This window comes from Toxorhynchites rutilus, chromosome 2 (genome assembly GCF_029784135.1).
Source record: "Toxorhynchites rutilus septentrionalis strain SRP chromosome 2, ASM2978413v1, whole genome shotgun sequence".
Taxonomy (NCBI): domain Eukaryota; kingdom Metazoa; phylum Arthropoda; class Insecta; order Diptera; family Culicidae; genus Toxorhynchites; species Toxorhynchites rutilus.
Genome location: NC_073745.1, coordinates 199,801,884 through 199,821,477, shown reverse-complemented (window position 1 = coordinate 199,821,477; position 19,594 = coordinate 199,801,884). Strand labels below are relative to the sequence as shown.

Sequence of the window (19,594 nt, the reverse complement as noted above, 5' to 3'; positions counted from 1 at the left end):
CATTGCGATGTCAATGAGTGACGTAATATGATTCTTTATCGTCACCGCAGAGAGATTGCTGTTTTTATTTGCGGACAATTCTATTTTCAAATCGGCGAGCTGACCCTCAAGTCTGTCGACGGCTTCATGTACAACACTTGCATTTTGTTGCTGCAGTGTCAGCCGATGGATCACTTCCGTATTGTGTTGCAGTTGCTCGTTGAATTTTTTTTTGGTACTCGGTAAGTTCACTTAAGTCCAACTCGGCGCGTACGTAATTCTGGCACTTATTACAGCACGGTAAAACATATGATGTGATGTCAACGCTCTTCTTGCGATGTACGCCGATGCAGGTGGCGTGGAATCGTCGCGGACAGCCAGCACATTTCCACAAATTGACACTGCCGTTGATTCCGGTATCACAGCAAATTTTGCAACTCATGTTAATTGATTTATTTACGTTTATACGTTACACTGGGTCGTTTGCAAAATATTCGCGTGTGCTTCGAGCAATTTGAAAACACGTCCACTCTGATCGAAGGCTAGAAACATTGTTTTGGAGAACGAATATGATCTTGTTTTGGCTTTCGGTTTGTTCAATGGCTCTAAATGACCAACAACGGTAACCTCCACGATATGGGGTTTGAGTGAAAGGACTATAACAGCGGAAGTCGAATATCGTATTTATGTTTCGAAAGCTGAATGTCCTCTTTGGAAAAATGAAGAATTCCACACCGCTATAGAATACTCTTTATTTATCGATAGCACAAGTACACGCCCCGTCGATTGCGAATTTGAGATAAATTTTGATTTCAAAAAGGCAGATTGCGAGCAAATTAATTGTAAGCTTAAGGATATAAATCGGTCATTTCTACTTAAAGATGAAAGGAACATAGACAAAGCTGTTGAAATTTTTGATGATAATCTGTATAGAATCATAAGCGAACATGTTCCAACAAGAAAGAAAAAACTTAATACAAATTCAAAAACACCAGTATGGTTCACCCGTGATATTAAAAATCTCAAAAACAAAAAAAAAATCATAAAAGATAGAAAGGAAACCAAACTTTGGATAATTTAACCATATACAAAGATATTTGTAAAAACCTTGATACGAAAATATCGCTACAATATGAAAGCTATACTACAATGATAGAAAATAATATTAAATCCGATCCTAAGAAATTTTTCAATTTTGCCAGCGATAAGATGAAATCTAATAATTTCCCATCAAGTATGAAATTTGGAGAATACGTTGGATCAGATGATAGTGATATTAGTAATCAAGTCGCCCGTTTTTTCCAAGGTAACTACACAACAAATAACGTGGTTCGAGATTACGATTATTTTTCGTTTTTACCCGAATGTGCAAACTCGGTCAATTGATAATATTACCGCTCACGAACTTCTTATCGCGCTGGAGGATCTAGATTCATCTAAAGGTGCCGGGCCGAATGGTATCCCTACAATGTTGTTGAAAAAGTTGGCATCGGCTTTCGTTCATCCTTTGTCCTTGCTTTTCAATTTATCGCTAAAATTCGCAATATTTCCTTCTGTGTGGAAAAAATCATTCCTACTACCCATATTCAAATCTGGTAACCGTTCTGACATAAATAACTATCGTGGCATCGCCATATTATCTTGTATTCCCAAATTATTTGAATCCATTGTCAATACTAAAATGTTCAATCAGTTAAAACATTATATTTCACCGAATCAACATGGTTTTTATAAAGGAAGACCCACTGCCACAAATCTGTTAGAATTTGTATCCTATTCTCTTGCGGTAATGGATAGAGGCAACGTTGTCAAGACACTTTGTACAGACTTCAGCAAGGCTTTCGACAGAGTAGATATTCCAATGCTTATTTTCAAGCTCCAGCGTATGGGAGTAACTGGAACTCTATTGAAGTGGGTAGAATCTTACCTCACCTTACCTAGAACACAGCTTTAGAGGAAAAATCTCTAGTCCAGTGTATGTCACATCCGGTGTTCCACAAGGTTCTCACTTAGGCCCTTCACTTTTCATCCTATTCGTAAATGATGTGTCACTAGTATTAACTAACCTCAACATTCTAATATATGCTGATGATATGAAATTGTACATGGAAGTAACCAAATGTAGTGATTTTGTGATTTTCCAACAAGAAGTAGATGTTTTCTTCGAATGGAACGTGAGACATTCATACATTAATGAAAAAATTGTTTTATTGAGATTCGACTATGTATAAGATTTGAAAAAATGGTTGAAAAAAAATGGTCGACTATATACCGTTCTGAATCATATTTCGGACACTTTGTTCTAATATATTGAAATGCTGAATTCACTGATGATATAATTATCAAATTAATATCACAATTGCTTCTTTAGAGTAATCCCTTAGTTTCACTATTATTTCACATGAGAACTACATTCGAATTATAACATAATAGGCAGAAATCTTAAAACACTACTCATTATCGTTTGTGTTTGACGTTTCCTTAGCGTGAGCACGTAGAATTTACCCGTTCATAAATATTTAAATTTCTCCCGTGTATCATCAGTTCTCAGTATGATTCAGAACGGTATAATCGAGTCCGACCTGTATATGTTTGCTGCGTTGCATTTCGTAATTCATTATTAATACAAAATACATGATACCTCTAATAATTGATTTTCATAAATATAGCTATTAATTATTCATTAAGTATATTGTAATAGTAATGTAATGTATGTAATCATTGTCTACTATAGTTTGGCGAAATAAAGAAATAATTCTGATTATTTTGATTTTGGAAACGAAGATGATGGCTTCCGGTTCTTGTAAATGGCCCTAATAGATCAGAAATGAAGTTAGGGGAATTGAAGTTGAGAATTGAGGCAAAGAAAGGGTTAAAGGGAGACGAAGAATGTGTTAGAGCGAAATAGCAGCAGTAAAAGAACACAAGCATAAAAAGAAACGGAAACGAGTTTCAATCGGGCAGCCGTCGGGTGCGGACGTATTTTCTGTTGCTCCGCGTATAATTTCGTTCATATGTTGAGTGAGGTGCTTAAGCAGCGTTGGGAACTGGATGTGCGCGTTTTGTGTTCGGTGTTTTCAGTTTTTCATATTCGGAATGTGCCAACATTTTAAATTTCTGCTCTAGTTGTTTTAAAACTAGTGTTTTTTGTTGAATTTCCTGAATAAAAACGGAAATGATATGTTCAAAGTGGAACCCAATCTGCCGGATGAAGCCATTTTATTTTTCACATGTGGCGATGAACGCTGTCGTTTTCGTTCGGTTCCTAATCGTCGCGCGCTCGATTTGGTATATGTGAGAGAGCCGATAGGCACAGGGTGGAAGTGACTTAATCGGCAGCATTGGTGAACATAAACACATAAGAGAGATAGGTGAAAGAGCTAGATGAATATGTCTTTTTGCGAGAATAGCGTATCTCGTTCCTACTGCTGTGACTGGAATAATGAGAATATGAAAAGGAACCAACGTGTAGCGTTGTGTGTACCGTTGTGAAAATATCATCATGTATATTGGAGGAATTGCAAGCATGACGAGTTGCCAGCAACCCAAGATAAGTTATCCTCATTAACATAATTTTACCATTTTTTTAAAGTTTTTTTTACATGAATTTATTCTTGATTTCTTCAATTCCTTAATTTTTTTATTCTTCTGTTAATTTCCGTCGTGGCGATTGAAGTTCAATAAACGGTACGCTCGGCGAATAACGGAATATATTACTAGTCCGATTATATTTGAAAGAGTTCTATCGGTTACCTTCTCAGGTTTCCATCATATAATTACCGATTAAAGCCGATTAAAGTTCTATATAGAGTACGCGTGTTGAATATCGGAATATATCGCCGATCTTATCTATTTTAGATGAGTTTTTTCGGTTACCTTCTCAGGTTTCCTAAAGTCAACTCTCCGTACTCGCGATTGGATTTCGATGAAAATATGTGCGATAAATAATAGAATATACAGATGGACTAATAAATTTTGCTGGTTTTCCTTTTCAGGATATCTAAAGATAATCTACGCGACAATGGCACATGAGATTTTCAGCTTTTCGTTTCGTCGAGTGGTCGATAGTTCGTGTTTACATGATCACAACACTTACCTCAGTGAGTCCTGATTCTTACCTTCCCCACTAACAACTATCCCTTCCATGATAAACGCTAGCGAACCACGCTATAGAGGCGACCCTTCTGGCCTTCGAGCGGTGAATATCAAACTAACATTCTTTTCCTTCCCCTGGTGAATGTAAGGACGTGGCCGGCGTTGTTATTGACCATTTAAAGCTCGAATCACCGAAAATTGCACAATGAGAATGATTTGATAGTCCCAAGCGTCATCCTGAGTGTTCTTTGTGCAATTTGGTTGATTCAGGTCAATCACGGAGAGCAACTACGAAGTGTACAGTCTACCCAAGCTCAAGATCAAACATAAAAAGAAACGGAAACGGAAACGGAAACGGAAACGAAAACAGAAACAGAAGCGGAAACAAATGCAACATCAACGCTAGACGCTCAATTCTAAACGCCCAACGCTAAATGCTCAACGCTAAACGTCCAACGCTAAATGTCTAACGCTAAACTTCCAACGCTAAGCGTTCAACGCTCAACACTCAATGCAACAAGTTCAAACAAATGCAACATCAACGCTAAACGCTCAATTCTAAATTCTAAAAATAGAATTCAACGCTCTACGCAAAACGCTCAAATCTCAAAGTTCAACGCTCGACGTTCAACCCTCAACGATCAACGGTCAACGCGCAAACACAAACGCCCATACACATAGCAATAACAAACGATCGGTTCTGGAGCACCCTGCCTTTTGACGTAGAATTACGTCTTGCCAAATCAGGGTGCCAAATCAGAAAACAGGTCACGTTTTTATGAAATAAAGTCAACGTTAATAACTATTTTTGCCGCGAACGGATGTTGGCGATTTACATACTAAATGAATCGGAAATTCCGTAAGAATCGTTTAATGTGCTAAACATTAGAATCCCTTGGTTTGTAAATGGTTAAAATTCATGAAAACTTCAAGCGTTTCCATTTTCCCATACATTTGTTCTATCCATTTGTGTGCTTTCCCGAACAGAGCTGTCAATAACGAGCAACTTATCGACGACGGAGGGGAAATCGTAGGATTCAAAGTCTCCGTGAGCAATAGAAAAGTAGTAGAATGAAGGGGAATATTTGTCTAGAGTATAAACAGTGGATCTTGCTAAGACAAACTTTTTAGAGGCGAATGAACTTCAAAGTTTAAAGCCTCTTAAAAACAAAGAAAGAAAGAAAGAAAGACAAACTTTCATTCGCCATCGGACTGTTGAGCAATCCAGTTCACTTTGCTTTCGCTGCGCTTCGATCTATGATTGGACCCCACCAGTGGTAATCCAACTTGGATATCGTCGTTTGGTTTTTCTGTTTCTGTTTTTCGCAGAAACAGAAAACGCCGTTACCCAGGCAGCAACCAAAATCAAGCTCCCCCCGCTGGTGTTGAAGGCGGTCGCTCTTGACAAACTCATCAGCAAATTCGCATTGATGGGTGTTACAGCAGAATACAAGCTGTGTGGCATAATTCAGTCTTTTTTCCAAGCAGCTAACATAGTTTGTTTTCCGTCATCATAAGGGCTTCGTTGGTGCCTTTGAGAATGCCTCAATGCATTAAACTGACGTTATGGCGAAGCAAGCGTTAAGGTTGTGCGCCAAAAACTATTTGGGGAATACCAAGGATCTTGAATGTCTTACTGGAATGTTATAAGTTATTTGGGTTCGCGTGCCTGTCGGAAAACAGCCTTCAACTAGGATTGCATTTGCGCTAATATTGATCATAATGAAGCATTGCTACTGCTACTACTCGAAAAGGTTGTTATTAACGAAAAGTGTTTATTTCACTTGTTTAGTCACCAAGAAAGTGAATGACGTTCTGGAATTTTGTATGTGATTAGGTTTCGCTTACCAGTAGCAAAACTTCCTCCACTAAGGGTGACAGCTGCGCTTCTCTCTAGCATGAGAAAGTAATGCAACTTTTTTCGATGCCAGTAATATTAACAGAAGCGTATCTTTTGAGAAATTTTTTATGAGATGTTGAATAATGGTGCTGGTGCAACATGTATATAATCGAGTCTATTTCAATTGCGAAAAAGGCCACCGGAATAGCGTTCGAGGTATGAAATAAATTGCGACATACGATCAGCTAGTATATTGTTTTGCGAGGGCATGAATGAATCATCAATCAATTATCGTCAACTGATTCTACAATGAAAACTCCATTTCAGAGATTATTCTACTAAGCAGTTGTTCCTAAAATTTCACAACATTATAGAATAATATCCGAAGGTATGAACAAGCGACTTATATAAAATAACAGTGTAGTTCTACGTCAACAATGCGGTAGTATCTTGGACACAACCACCTATAATTTTTTTCAATTAACGGCATGCCGTGTACTACAGGTAACAGGGCAAATTTCATTTATATAGCTTGTTTTGATGAACAGACCATAAGCAATCGAAATTGCCTAGATTTGTAAAAAAATGAAAATGGGCACCCTAGTAAAAAAACGGGTCTAATATTTTGTGATAAAGAATAAATTTACCATTTTTCACGAAAATCTGAAAACCACTATATCGGTTTGGCATGGAAAGGCTGTATAATCGAGTCCGACCTGTATATAAAGGGGGAATATACATTTTGATTCTTTCAAATTAAAATCGATTCTTTCAAACTAACACAGAATATCCCACTGAAATTAACTTGCGACGAATATTTTCGATGATTTTGGAATGATGGTTGATGTTAAGTATAAATCAAAACTAATGAAAATTTTTCCCAACACGATTTCAAACATCAGGAATGGTTCGAAAAGTTCGGGTTCTGGGTTCTGCATAAACGAGATTCGAAGGATTTGCAACCTAAGCTCCACCTTTGCACCAGTTGAAAATTCCTAAAATTTCTACTGATATGTAAATTATAACAAATCGCTTCATTCATTACTCCAGAATTCGAAGTGATAAACAAAATAATAGAATGAAATAATTTTGTAATCCTACGTCTACCTCTATTATTGTTTGTTTACGATGGAAAACAACAGGAAATTTTGAAATATGATTCTCGACGGTGATGTACACTTTTTGTTAATAGAAATGATATCTTCACCTTTAGTAAGATACTTGCTCCACATCCTCCAACGTATCTTACACCCAAAATCAATTTTAGCACAAGTTTTGGCATCTCGATTTATTACATAAAATGAACCTAAAAATAACAGAAAATGCGCTACTGGCATATCATTTGTATAATATATAGGGTTGGGGAAAAAGAAATGTCGTATTTTTGATCGAAATTTGAGGCTTTATTTAACATACTTAAAATTATCCAATTTAACTCAAATATGCGCCGTTTTGTTCGCAAACTTGTTGCCATTTAGAAGGCAACTTCCCGCTTATAAAACCCCCTTCCTTATTTGCAAAAAACTCAGACAGCCAGTTTTTGCAAGCCTCTTTTGAGGCAAACTTAGTACTACCAAGAGCATTTTGCATGGACCGGAAGAAATCATAATCACTTGGAGCCAGGTCCGGACTATACGGTGGGTGTAATAGGACATCTCATCCGAGCTCCCGTAGCTTCTGGCGGGTCATCAAAGATGTGTGAGGCCAAGCGTTGTCCTGGTGGAAAACAACACCATTCCTATTGATCATTTCTGGCAATTTCTGGTCAATCGCCTGCTTCAAACGGTCAAGCTGCTCACAGTAGAGAACCGAGTTGAGGGTCTGGCCATAGTTGAGCAGCTCATAGTGGATGATTCCCTTCCAATCCCACCAAACACACAGCAAAACCTTCTTGGCCGTCAATCCGGACTTGGCGATGGTTTGGGCCGGCTCACCGCGCTTCGACCACTACTTTTTTCGCTTTAGGTTGTCGTACGTGATCCACTTTTCATCACCAGTCACCATCTTCTTCAAAAATGGGTCGAATTGCTGTGCGAATCGTTACAGTATCGGGTCCATAAACTACACGAATTTTTTCGGCCGCTTTCGTTTCAGTTTTACCTTTCAGGTAGTAAAAACGTAAAATATGGCGAATTTATTGCTTGGTGGACTCCATCTTTGACGTGCTATAACTTGAGACTGAAAAGGACAATCACAACACTGTCAAAACGACACTTGTAGCACAGATTGTCGTCTTTTTTTTATCTGTATTATAGTGATTTTCAACTCATTTGGCTGGTTCGTCACTTTTTACTTCCATTTTTGGAAGAGTGTCGGGAGTGAGAATTGAACTCGTGACCTTTAGCGTGAGAGGCATGGATGTTACCACTACGCCAGATCGCCTGCAGAGATTGTCGTCTTGAAATAGCCGTATAGTATGACCCGATGCAATAAGTACAACACAAGATATGTTTAAGTGTTGCCATATATTGACAATATACGACATTTCTTTTTCCCCAACCCAATATATGGTATAGCAATATAAGAGCAATATAAACGAGCGAAACAAGAGACACATTGCAAATAAGCACGCATTAATGCTTTTCGCATACTTTGCCGTGGCCCAGAGAGAGAGAAAAAGTTTATGCTCTCCTTTTTACCCTTAGAAAACACTTTCCAACTTCATTTTATAATGAAGTGTAGTATTATCACGCATTTATGCAACAGCACCAGTGGCTATGTGGATAGCGTGGTCGTGTAAAACAGCTTTGTCTTCCAGCTGGCCTCGGTTCGATACCCGTTGACATCGTTTGGACTTTTTTTTGGTACAAAATCAAAAGAGATGAAAAAAGAAAAAAAATAGAGATGTCTAGTCCCATGCATACAAACATTTTAAAACTTTTGAAACAGATGCTTTTATTTGCTCATTTGACACTTCAGCACATGAAATGGAATTTTTTCTGCCGAAGATGAAATTTTATCTGCCACAGCTAGTTTGGGTATAGAATCAATCAAACTTAGAACCATTGTTTTAGATACCCTTCCAAAAATCGCATTGATTAGAGGAACCAATGCGGATCAAACGAAATCTCTATTATGTTTCAATAACATAATATAAATGCATGCTAATAGAACCAAATCATACCACCCTATTAGCAATATCGAGCAGCAGCAGCAGCAGAAGACAATGTTGACGGTGTAATCTGCTCACATCGCTGACATATATTCCACTTGAATACGCTTCTCAACGCCGTCATCCAGCGCCTGTATGCACTTTCAACCCGCAACCTTAGCCGGCGAAGTCGGGAACGGAACGGCAATGACTTGGCAATTGTATCATCCCACAGCTGCGGGAGGTATTCGCGCGGGGCGAATCTAGGAGACAGAACCTGAGAGTCGTTCGACATGTGTGTTGAATATAAATTATCAATGCAAGGATTTCGCTTTCGGCTTCATGAAGAACCGGCTTGCTGTCGACTGGTTTTTCGTGTTCGGAATATTAAATTAGTACCACTTTCGACAAAAGGTACGAATTTGCACGCTTGTAGGCTCTGGCAGATGGTGGGTTTCACTTGAAAGAGTATCAGTTCCGGTGGGATACGATGGATACGGCACTAGATAAACAAAGGTTGTTTACGGCGGATTGCAAGATAGACTGAATTGGGTGTTGTGGGAATATTTGTGGTGGATAAAATATTGAACGAATGAGGTTTGCACACAACTTCATCATGCATTGAAGTCATATCGGGTGCATAAAATCAAGTTCAAATGAAGTGTGAACGACTATTCCATCCCACCTAATAATTGTTTTTATAATGTATTTTATTCAGAACAAAAAGAAATCATTATTATACGAGGGTCGTTCAAAAAATAAGTTTCAGTGCCTCAGAAATCGCGGAAAAATAAAGTTATGGCAAAAAACAAGGTGATTTTCGTAATCTACGTTTTATTTTCTATTTTTCTACATAATCGCCGTAACGTTCGAGGCATTTTTCATTGCGTGGCACGAGTTTTTCTATTCCGAGCGCAAAGTGCGTAGCGTCCAACTTTTTGAAGTACGATGTAACTGCGTCACGAATTTCTTCAGTGTTATCGAATCGTTGACCACCGAACGCCTGTTTCATCACCGGGAATAAGTGATAGTCGCTAGGGGCGAGGTCTGGGAGTAAGGAGGATGCTCGAACACAATCCATTTGATTTTTTTCAATTGCTCTTGAGTTACGCGAGCAGAATGGGGCCGCGCGTTATCGTAGATGAGGAACACTTCATTCGTCACGAAACCTGGCCTTTTGTTCTTAATCGGTCCAAATCTTCACAATAGTACGACGATACAACAGGCGTTCGGCGGTCAACGATTCGATAACACTGAAGAAATTCGTGACGCAGTTACATCGTACTTCAAAAAGTTGGACGCTACGCACTTCGCGCTCGGAATTGAAAAACTCGTGCCACGCTATGAAAAATGCCTCAAACGTTACGGCGATTATATAGAAAAATAGAATATAAAACGTAGATTACGAAAATCACCTTGTTTTTTGCCCTAACTTTATTTTTCCGCAATTTCTGAGGCACTGAGACATATTTTTTGAACGACCCTCGTATTATAGGTGTGAAATAAAAGTTGGTTGATAAGGTTAAATGGATTTGACTTAGTTGGCCAAAAATTTATTGTAGTCCACAAAATTTTTGAAAGTACACAAAGAAATCGATTTTTTATTTCTTCCCGATATTTTTGTCCACTACATTCACACATTAGGATAACAATACGTTCCTAAAATATTCCGAAAGCTGATGATTTAAGCTTTAAAATGATGTATATATCATCATCTGAACAGAATGTTTCATTTCATTTATTTCATTTATTAATTTTCATTTATTTATTGTTATATAACTTGCAGAGTAAGGACCTCTGTAAAAAGTAGTGAAAAAAGATCTGCATGGTGGGGTACGAATTCGAGTTTGAGTCATTGTATAATCGAGTCAGCTAATCAATTCCGATCTGTATAGCGAAAAACGTTTTTTTAGAAGGTGTCAAAAACTGAGAATTTTGAGAGATCATAAACGTTAAACTGACGACAGTAACTTCCGAAAATGCTCACATCCATCACAAATACGGAAATGGAGAGAGCAAATGAAGTTCACTCGAACTAATTCTCCTTCATAATTGTCTTCCCTGTGACATAATTTTTCACTCTCACTCCGATGTACTCAAAATCAGCTTGCAAGCGGCAGCCCCAGCAGGAAAAAAGGAAACATTTCGAAATTGTACCGAACACTGTCAAATTTCAACATCCATTATTTCTCCCACTGAGTTATTCAGAAGCCTGATGGTAGTATACTTTACAGCTTTCCAATTCGAGCTCGATTCATTCACTGCTTGCCTCTCACCATCTAGACATTACATTACTTGCTTGAAGTAGTATATCGAACAAGCACAAGAGCCAAAAATGCATGCAGCACCAGTAGCAGTAGCAGCAGCAGCAGCATCAGCAATGGCAGCCTATCGCTCTCGAGCTACCGACAGCTTCGGCAATAGCAAAAAGCTTGGAAACTTTCAGCCGGAGTAATTGAATAATAACGAGACTGTCGCTTCGAAACAAGTAAAATCAATTTATGTTTCAGTTCGCTTCTCGGAAAATTTACGTATATCCTCCCACGCTTGGATGGTGAGGCTAGATGAATGCGATGCTGTGGGGCGTCAGAAGCAGCTCTTCCGGGAAGAAGACTTGCAAGCTCACGAAGTGAGAGGGAAGGGGGCATCTTTCCCACACAGTGCCAGCGAAGGATCTATTGCGTTAAACAAATTTTCACTAAAATTGTCATTTTCGTTTTTAATGCAACATAAATTTTAAATTAACTTTAGAGGTGAACCAGCTAGATTCTGATATTTTGAAGGGAAATTTCTGTCAAGTGTCACTGCACAGACGTAGCTAACAAACTGCTGCTGCGAGGGGAGCGTTGGGGAACATATTTTGGTTATGCTTTCCAGCTTTGAGATCCATCACGTTGTCATACCGCAGTCTCACTCTTTTCCACCCAAACCCGTACTTTCGTCGGGAAAATTCAACAACGAAGACGGATGACGAGGTTTCGGGGTTTGAAAAATGTTGTTGGATGCTCCGAGATTGCGTTCTGCCGTGAAAATATATAGCATTACACGCGAGAAATATCGACGGTAAAAACCGAGCGACCGTTTCGCGTTCAGGATGAAAAGTTCTCTTGTAGGTAGGCAGGAGAGGGCGAGGGGGGGGGGAAGTTCCTGGCCCTATTATCTCTAACGACAAACTCCCCGGTCATGGTGAGAGAGGGAGGAAATTCCATTCAGCCCCGTAAGCCATGGCTGCAATGAATAATTCAAAAATTCCCCCAGCTAAATTTCAGTCTGTCAATTAAAATCGTCGAGTGGATTTTTCGGTTCGACGGCAAGGAAACATAGCGCAAAATCTATGTATTTGCACGCGTTGTTGGCATTCATAAAGTGCTTCGCTTTGGTTGCAGCATTGAGCGAGCTTTCGCCATGTGAGCCTTCACTGGGATGAGGGAGGGGGGAATAGTGAAAGGGTTGGATATACATGACGGTCCATTATGGAAAATGCTCATATTTGAAACGAATTTCAGATTTGGATGTTCCATTGATTGTTTGATTCTAGGAATATTTAGAACTCATAGGTTGGCAATGAGGGCGATTTAAAAAAAAAATAACACACATGAAAATCATAAGGATAGCTACGATTGAACATTTTAAATGAGTCTAACTTAAGAACATGTTTAAACATGAAACATGTTTCCAAAAAAGTGTAGCAAACAACAGGAATCGCTTCAAACAAACCGCAACTGTGTCGATTATTCTCTGTTTATCTAGAAATCAATTCCACAAAACTTCAATTGGGAGTTCAGAAAACAACCACAGAGTCCTATTTTCATTTTGCTTGTTTATAATTCAATTCAATTCCACTTCTGCTAGGGGCAAAAGCGTTAAAAGCCTTCACGATTCTCTTGAAGTGAGTGACGAGCGGAAGCATATCAGAGTGGATGTCATGGCTGTATGCGAACCAACTTCCGCGAGGCATCTGTACTTATTAAGAGGAGCTACTTATTCAAAAAATGGAATATTGTATGTTTAGGTACATAAAAGTCCAGTTATAGAGGGAGACATACCATTATGTAAAAAAAGATGAAGTTTCATTCAAAATAATTTAACATTTCCAGAATACCGATAGCCTATCAAGGTACTACCAGATGTATTTTAAGATGTATTTAAGTTTGAGAGAGCTAGTCGGTGAATTAAATAGTTCTCTCGAGTCTGTTCGTCATATTTTAGTTGATGTTTTGGACATGAGAAATGTCGCAAACGACTAATGTCAAAAGAGCTCAATGTTCTTCAAACATTCCATCGCGATCAAGAGGCTCAAGGGGGGACCCCTGTCTGGAAGGTCGTAAAATAATTAATGTTTGTGATTTTTTTTTCGCATGTTACAAATAATGTGAAGTGTTCGGGTAATCTGATTATTGTTTAAGGTACACCCAAAGTTAATTTTTAGCACATGTTCTGGCATCCCGATTTATTACATTAAATGAGCTGAAAGATAACATAAAATGTTCTACTCCCCAATACATGTATATCATTTGTATAATATATTAGGCTGTCAAAAAAGTCCTGCGGTATTTTTTTTGAATTTTCATTTGTTCATAAAATTAGTTACAATCATCTGTTTTAAGTCAAATATGCGCCGTTTTGTTCGATGACTTGTTCCCAACGAGATGCCAACTATACGGCGGATGCAAAAGAACCTCCCATCCGAGCTCCCGGAGCTTCTGGCGCGTCACCAAAGAAGTGTGTGGCCTGGCGTTGTCCTGATGGATGACAATGCGGCCTCTGTTTATCAAAGATGGTCTCTTCTTCATGAGTGCTACCTTCAAGCGGTCCAGTTGTTGGCAGTACAGGTCCGAATTGAGCGTTTGGCCATAGGGAAGCAGCTCATAATAGATTGTTCCCGGAAAATCGCATTGTGTCTCAAAAAGTGTAAGAGTGGTAATTTTGATGTGAAGAACGAGGAACGTGGAATACCACAGGAATTGCTTGTAGATGACGAATTGCGAACTTTGAAGCCATGGGAAAATCTCGAAGATTGGAAGATGGGTTCCACATTATTTAATCGCTCAAAAACAAAATATTTTTTTTCGCGTAGGACTACGTCTTTCATTTCTGCTCTGGGTGTAAGTTCAATGAATCGAAGCCGAAAGCGCTACGTTTAGAGTGAAGGGTTTTGAGCGTTAATACCTTTTAATAGTTAAAAGTTAAAAATGGTGTTGAAACAGTGTATAAATCTCATAAAATCTGTATATAAACGGGTCCCCGCTTGTAAATCCACTCAAGAGACGAATGAACTCTCAGAGTTTAAAGTCTCTTTAATTCAAAACCTGGACCTGGAAATCCACTCAGTTATGATTATACAGCGATTGATGTATGATCGCCGGAATCTCAACTTCACTCAAAGTTATTGATATTTCTTCTAAAAAAATACGCCCTTCTCAATTGCTTGCCATTCTTTCTGGGGCAAACATAAAACATGTTTTTTGACAGAATTTGAAAGAACAAATTTCACTCTATATAATATGTGCTTTTCAAAGATATGTTATTTTTTGTATTTGATAAAATTAAATTTGAAAGCATGAGTTTTTGGGTGAAAACCCATCAATAACTTTGAGCAGAATTAAGATATTGACAACTTATGCATCGCAAAATGTTGGTATTGATAAGCTCTAAAAGTGGTACGAAGACAATTTTGAGGTAAAATTTGAAATATAAACGTTAATGTGAAAAACCGGTTTTGTCATGGTTACCCTAATGCAATTTAGTTAAAAAACAACTTTGTGGTTTTTATTCTTTAGATAAAAACTGTATTCAACAAAGTTGTTACATATAAACGATGTAGATGTAGAATTTGAAATATAAAAGTTCGAGCAACAAACCCCGCTTTTTCATGGTCACCCTAATACAAGTTAGGAAAAAAGCGCTAAATCGATTATATTAAAAAATAAAAAAAAGTTTGTTCTACAAAATTGTTTAAAATAATTGGGGCTACAACATTGTTGAGCTATATTCATCTCTATCTACAAATATAAGAATGTTAGATTTTTTATTTCATCGAAAATTATGGTCACCCTATTTTTGATTTCAACTATCCCAATGGTGGTTTTTTTTGCAATTTTTTTCATCTTTTTATGTCAATGGTTTTCTAAAACGAGAACCGTCATCAATTGTTGGACGATTCATCTATAAGCGTTCATATCTTTCATGTTTTCGTTACAATATCGTAAGAATTAGCGTTCCGTTGTGAATAGCGATGGGTTCGATGTCAACAAATCGTTATCCCAAAAACTTGGGCATGAATGTGAAGCAATTCCCTGCAAAATAAGACATCGTATCAACGGACAACGGACACGACAAAACGCAAACATATTATAAGTACATGGCAGTATTCCTAAACTTTTGAAATACTGATAAAAAACCATTGCTTCACTTCCACAAAAAATAACCGTAATAATTATACATGTCAGTCTCCGTGGGAAAAAGCAATTATGAGGAAATGAACAGTCCAATTTACAGCTCATTCGATGTTAGGCGATGTAGACTGTGGCTTTCAGAATTCGGAAAGTTTATGTTACCCTATCGATGTTTCGTAGGAATTCCTGAACATCGCCGCAGACAAACAGTTCGGAAGGGCATGTTTAACGAAATTTATTCAGAAGCTGCTGTCGGCAAACACACATTCCCGTTACAGGTTTATTCCGTAGAAATGAGAAAATGTAGTGATGTAGGTAAATTATACTGACATGCTGCTTTTGTTGCCCATTAGCTGCAACCAACCACTACTATTCGGACGTATTCGTCGTCGTTCAACCTGTGTCTAGTGTCCGTTTGCGAGGCGAGTCCATTTCCTCTCGCTTTCCGTTCTATTCGTTACCCGCTGCCCGCTAGGCTGAACATCAACTTATATCCTGTGGGTTTCTGCCGATTGTTCTAACGCATCAGTTCCCATTCAAGTGCATCGAGTTGTCCGCCCAAACCCTGTACCGGTTCTTTCTAGCTCTATTTAGCAGACTGCGTTTACGTATCGACGAATGGATTCACATGTTGGTCTCCATGCTTTCCCTATCGGAATGCTGCTTTTTGGAATGGTTGCCAAGAGATGAAGTTGACCTGACGTGTATATGTACAACAGATGTGCAACCAAACATATTATATATTTACTTTCATGTGTTGATACGGTTGTGAAGATGTTAATAAATCTTTTTCAACAGTATGTCATTGCCATAATCCATCATCAATTTGTCGAATTGGCAACAGCTCCGTGCGGAAATTGGCTGGAATGACAGTGTCAGTGTCAGTATGGGGTGATAAGACTAGAACCACACCCACACGAAATAGTGCCAGTTTGGCCGGAATCGTTCAATTATGCAGAATGGTTTGAATAAGTGATGATGCTGTACGTTCGTGTGGCCACGAGATCTGATGTTGTTATTGAGCATGCAGATCACACCCTTTCCCACAATCTGATGCAATGTATTATTTTCCATTTGGACATTGTTTCATGCAGGGCAAGTCGCATGTATCGGTGTCGGAAGTGGTTCCAGGTACCATTATGCTGTGATGACAAACGAGATTGTGAGGAGAGCTGCTTTTTTTCGGTTACATTTAATGATGATGAAAGTGCAGCCTGGGCATACATGCAGACGTCCGTATAGATTTGACCACTTGCTTGTATTTTTTTTATTATCATTCATTCTGAACTATCATTGCTACATTGAATTATATTTCAATTTCTTTCGATACTTTTCGTTTTTTCAGGAATATGTAAAAAAAATTTTGCTTTCTCACGGTTATATTCAGACAAACATAGAATGGTAAGGGGGAAAATCTATATATATATATATATATATATGTATATATATATATATATATATATATATATATACATATATATATATATATATATATATATATATATATATATATATAAATGGATTTCTGTCTGTTTGTCTGTCTGATTCTCAAGGACTCGGAAACTACTGAACCGATCAACATGAAAATTAGAGTATGTATCAACATGAAAAGTAGTAACCGGGGACGGTTTTCGTAATAGTTTGAGGGCTGCCATACAAATGAAACACAAATTTCTACATTACTTGAAAATTAATCAAGCAAATGAAAACAAATTAGGCATATTCAGGTTTCAGGGTGCAATAAATGTTTCTATGGTGGTTAGACTCTCCACCCCCTCTCTAAGAGGGGGCTGCCATATAAATGAAACACAAATTTCTGCATTACTTGAGAATTATTCAAGCAAATGAAAGCAAATTGGGCATATTGAGGTTTTAGGGTGCAATAAATGTTTTTATGCTGGTTAGACTCTCCACCTCCCTCTCTAAGGTTGGGCTGCTATACAAATGAAACACAAATTTCTGTATTACTCGAGAATTGTTCAAGCAAATGAAATAAAATTTTGCATGTGAAAGTTTTAGGGTGCAATAAATGTTTCCATGATGGTTAGACTCTCCACCCCCCTCTCTAAGGGAGGGCTGCCAAACAAATGAAATACAAATTTCTTTTAGGGTGCAGTAAATGTTCCACGGTGGTTAGATACTCCTCCCTCTTCTCTAAGGGGGGGCTGCCATACAAATGAAACACAATTTTTTGCAATACTCGAGAATCATTCAAGCAAATGAAACCAAATTGGGCATATTGAGGTTTTAGGGTGCAATAAATGTTTCTATGATGGTTAGACTATCCATTCCCCTCTTTAAGGGAGGGGAGACTGCCATACAAATGAAACACAAATTTCTGAATTACTCGAGAATTAATCAAGCAAACGAAACCAAATTTGGCATGTGTAGGTTTTAGGATGTAATAAGTATTTCTATGGTGGTTAGACACTCCTTCCGCTCTCTAAGGGTGGGCTGTCATACAAACGAAACACAAACTTCTGCATAACTCGAGAACTAATCAAGTACAATTTGGGATGTGAGGGTTTTGGGTATGAGAAATGTTTCTATAATGGTATGACACCCCTCCCTCCTCTGGAATGGAGAGGAGGTCCCATAAAAATACTACACATATTTCAACCAAAAATATTCCAACCAAACATGACAATTGAAAATTTTCGGAAAACTCTGAAGGAAAAAGGGCAAAATCGGAAAATTAAATTCTCATATGTTCTACAATTACATAGTGACAAGTGCTGTTAGTCCATTTGATGTTTGCGCTAGCGAAATTGATCTTTGTTCGAAACTGGAAATGGATTTTAATGTGATGAAACGCACTCCTATATCTTCTTCTATGTATACCAAAAAAAAAAAGGATCGCCGGATGTGTTGATAAGAGCAGAACTCGAGGAAGGAATTGTCCGATTAAGGGCTGTCTCTATTCTATTATATTTTCTGTATAAAACATTTATTCCATGTAACGGAGAAACATGTTATTTGCAAGTGGTTGAAAAATCTTGAACGAGAATTGTATCTGAAAATAATCTGATATTTTAATGATGAGTTTTGTTAGAAATACTATGAATTTTAAAGTAAAAGGTCAACGGGGTCGAATAGAAGATCAATCAATGAACAGTTCTGCGATTGGATCCATGAATTTGCTCATAGTAAGAAAACGTGAACGTTTGAAGGTATTTTGGGCGGGACGAATTTGCCGGGACAGCTAGTACTTTATAAACATGTTGTGGGTAGTTTTTCGATACTCTTTTTGTCAATCTGACCGGCCATTTTATTCCACCATCTCACCATTATTCCTCTTCATTGAGTATAGTAATGCATCGAAATCCGGACGTTAAAACTACTAAAAAAATATTGACATATCATAGCATGAAAAATTAGCGTTCCTATAGAGTTAGAATGCCTTCATTTAAGTTATTAGGCTGTCAAAAAAGTCCTGCGGTATTTTTTTTGTATTTTCATTTGTTCATAAAATTAGTTACAATCATCTGTTTTAACTCAAATATGCGCCGTTTAGTTCGATGACTTGTTCCTAACGAGATGCCAACTTCATAATACCCCTGTTATAGAAGCTCGCTTCCTTATTGGCAAAAAACTCGGATAGCCAATTTTCACAGGCCTCTTTTGTGGCTAACTTCTGACTACCTAGCTCGTTCGCCATGGACAAAAACAGGTGGAAGTCACTTGGTGCAAGGTCCGGACTATACGGCGGATGCAAAAGAACCTCCCATCCGAGCTCCCGGAGCTTCTGGCGCGTCACCAAAGAAGTGTGTGGCCTGGCGTTGTCCTGATGGAAGACAATGCGGCCTCTGTTTATCAAAGATGGCCTCTTCTTCATGAGTGCTACCTTCAAGCGGTCCAGTTGTTGGCAGTACAGGTCCGAACTGAGCGTTTGGCCATAGGGAAGCAGCTCATAATAGATTATTCCTTGACAATCCCACCAAACACACAGCAGAACCTTCCTGGCCGTTAATGAGGGCTTGGCCACCGTCTGATCCGCTTCAGCGGGCTTCGACCACGACCGTTTGCGCTTCACGTTGTCGTAAGTGACCCACTTTTCATCGCCAGTCACCATCCGCTTCAGAAACGGGTCGATTTTGTTGCGATTCAGCAGCGATTCACATGCGTCGATACGGTCAAAGATGTTTTTTTGCGTCAACGTGTGTGGCACCCATACATCGAGCTTCTTTGTGAATC

At 38.4% G+C, this 19,594-nt stretch overlaps 1 protein-coding gene across 4 annotated transcripts in view; it reads right to left on the bottom strand.

The window, feature by feature from the left end:
• Positions 1–19,594, bottom strand: part of LOC129765174 (poly(rC)-binding protein 3) — a 675,323-nt gene that overhangs the window by 556,131 nt on the left and 99,598 nt on the right. The gene's annotated exons all lie outside the window — the stretch shown is intronic.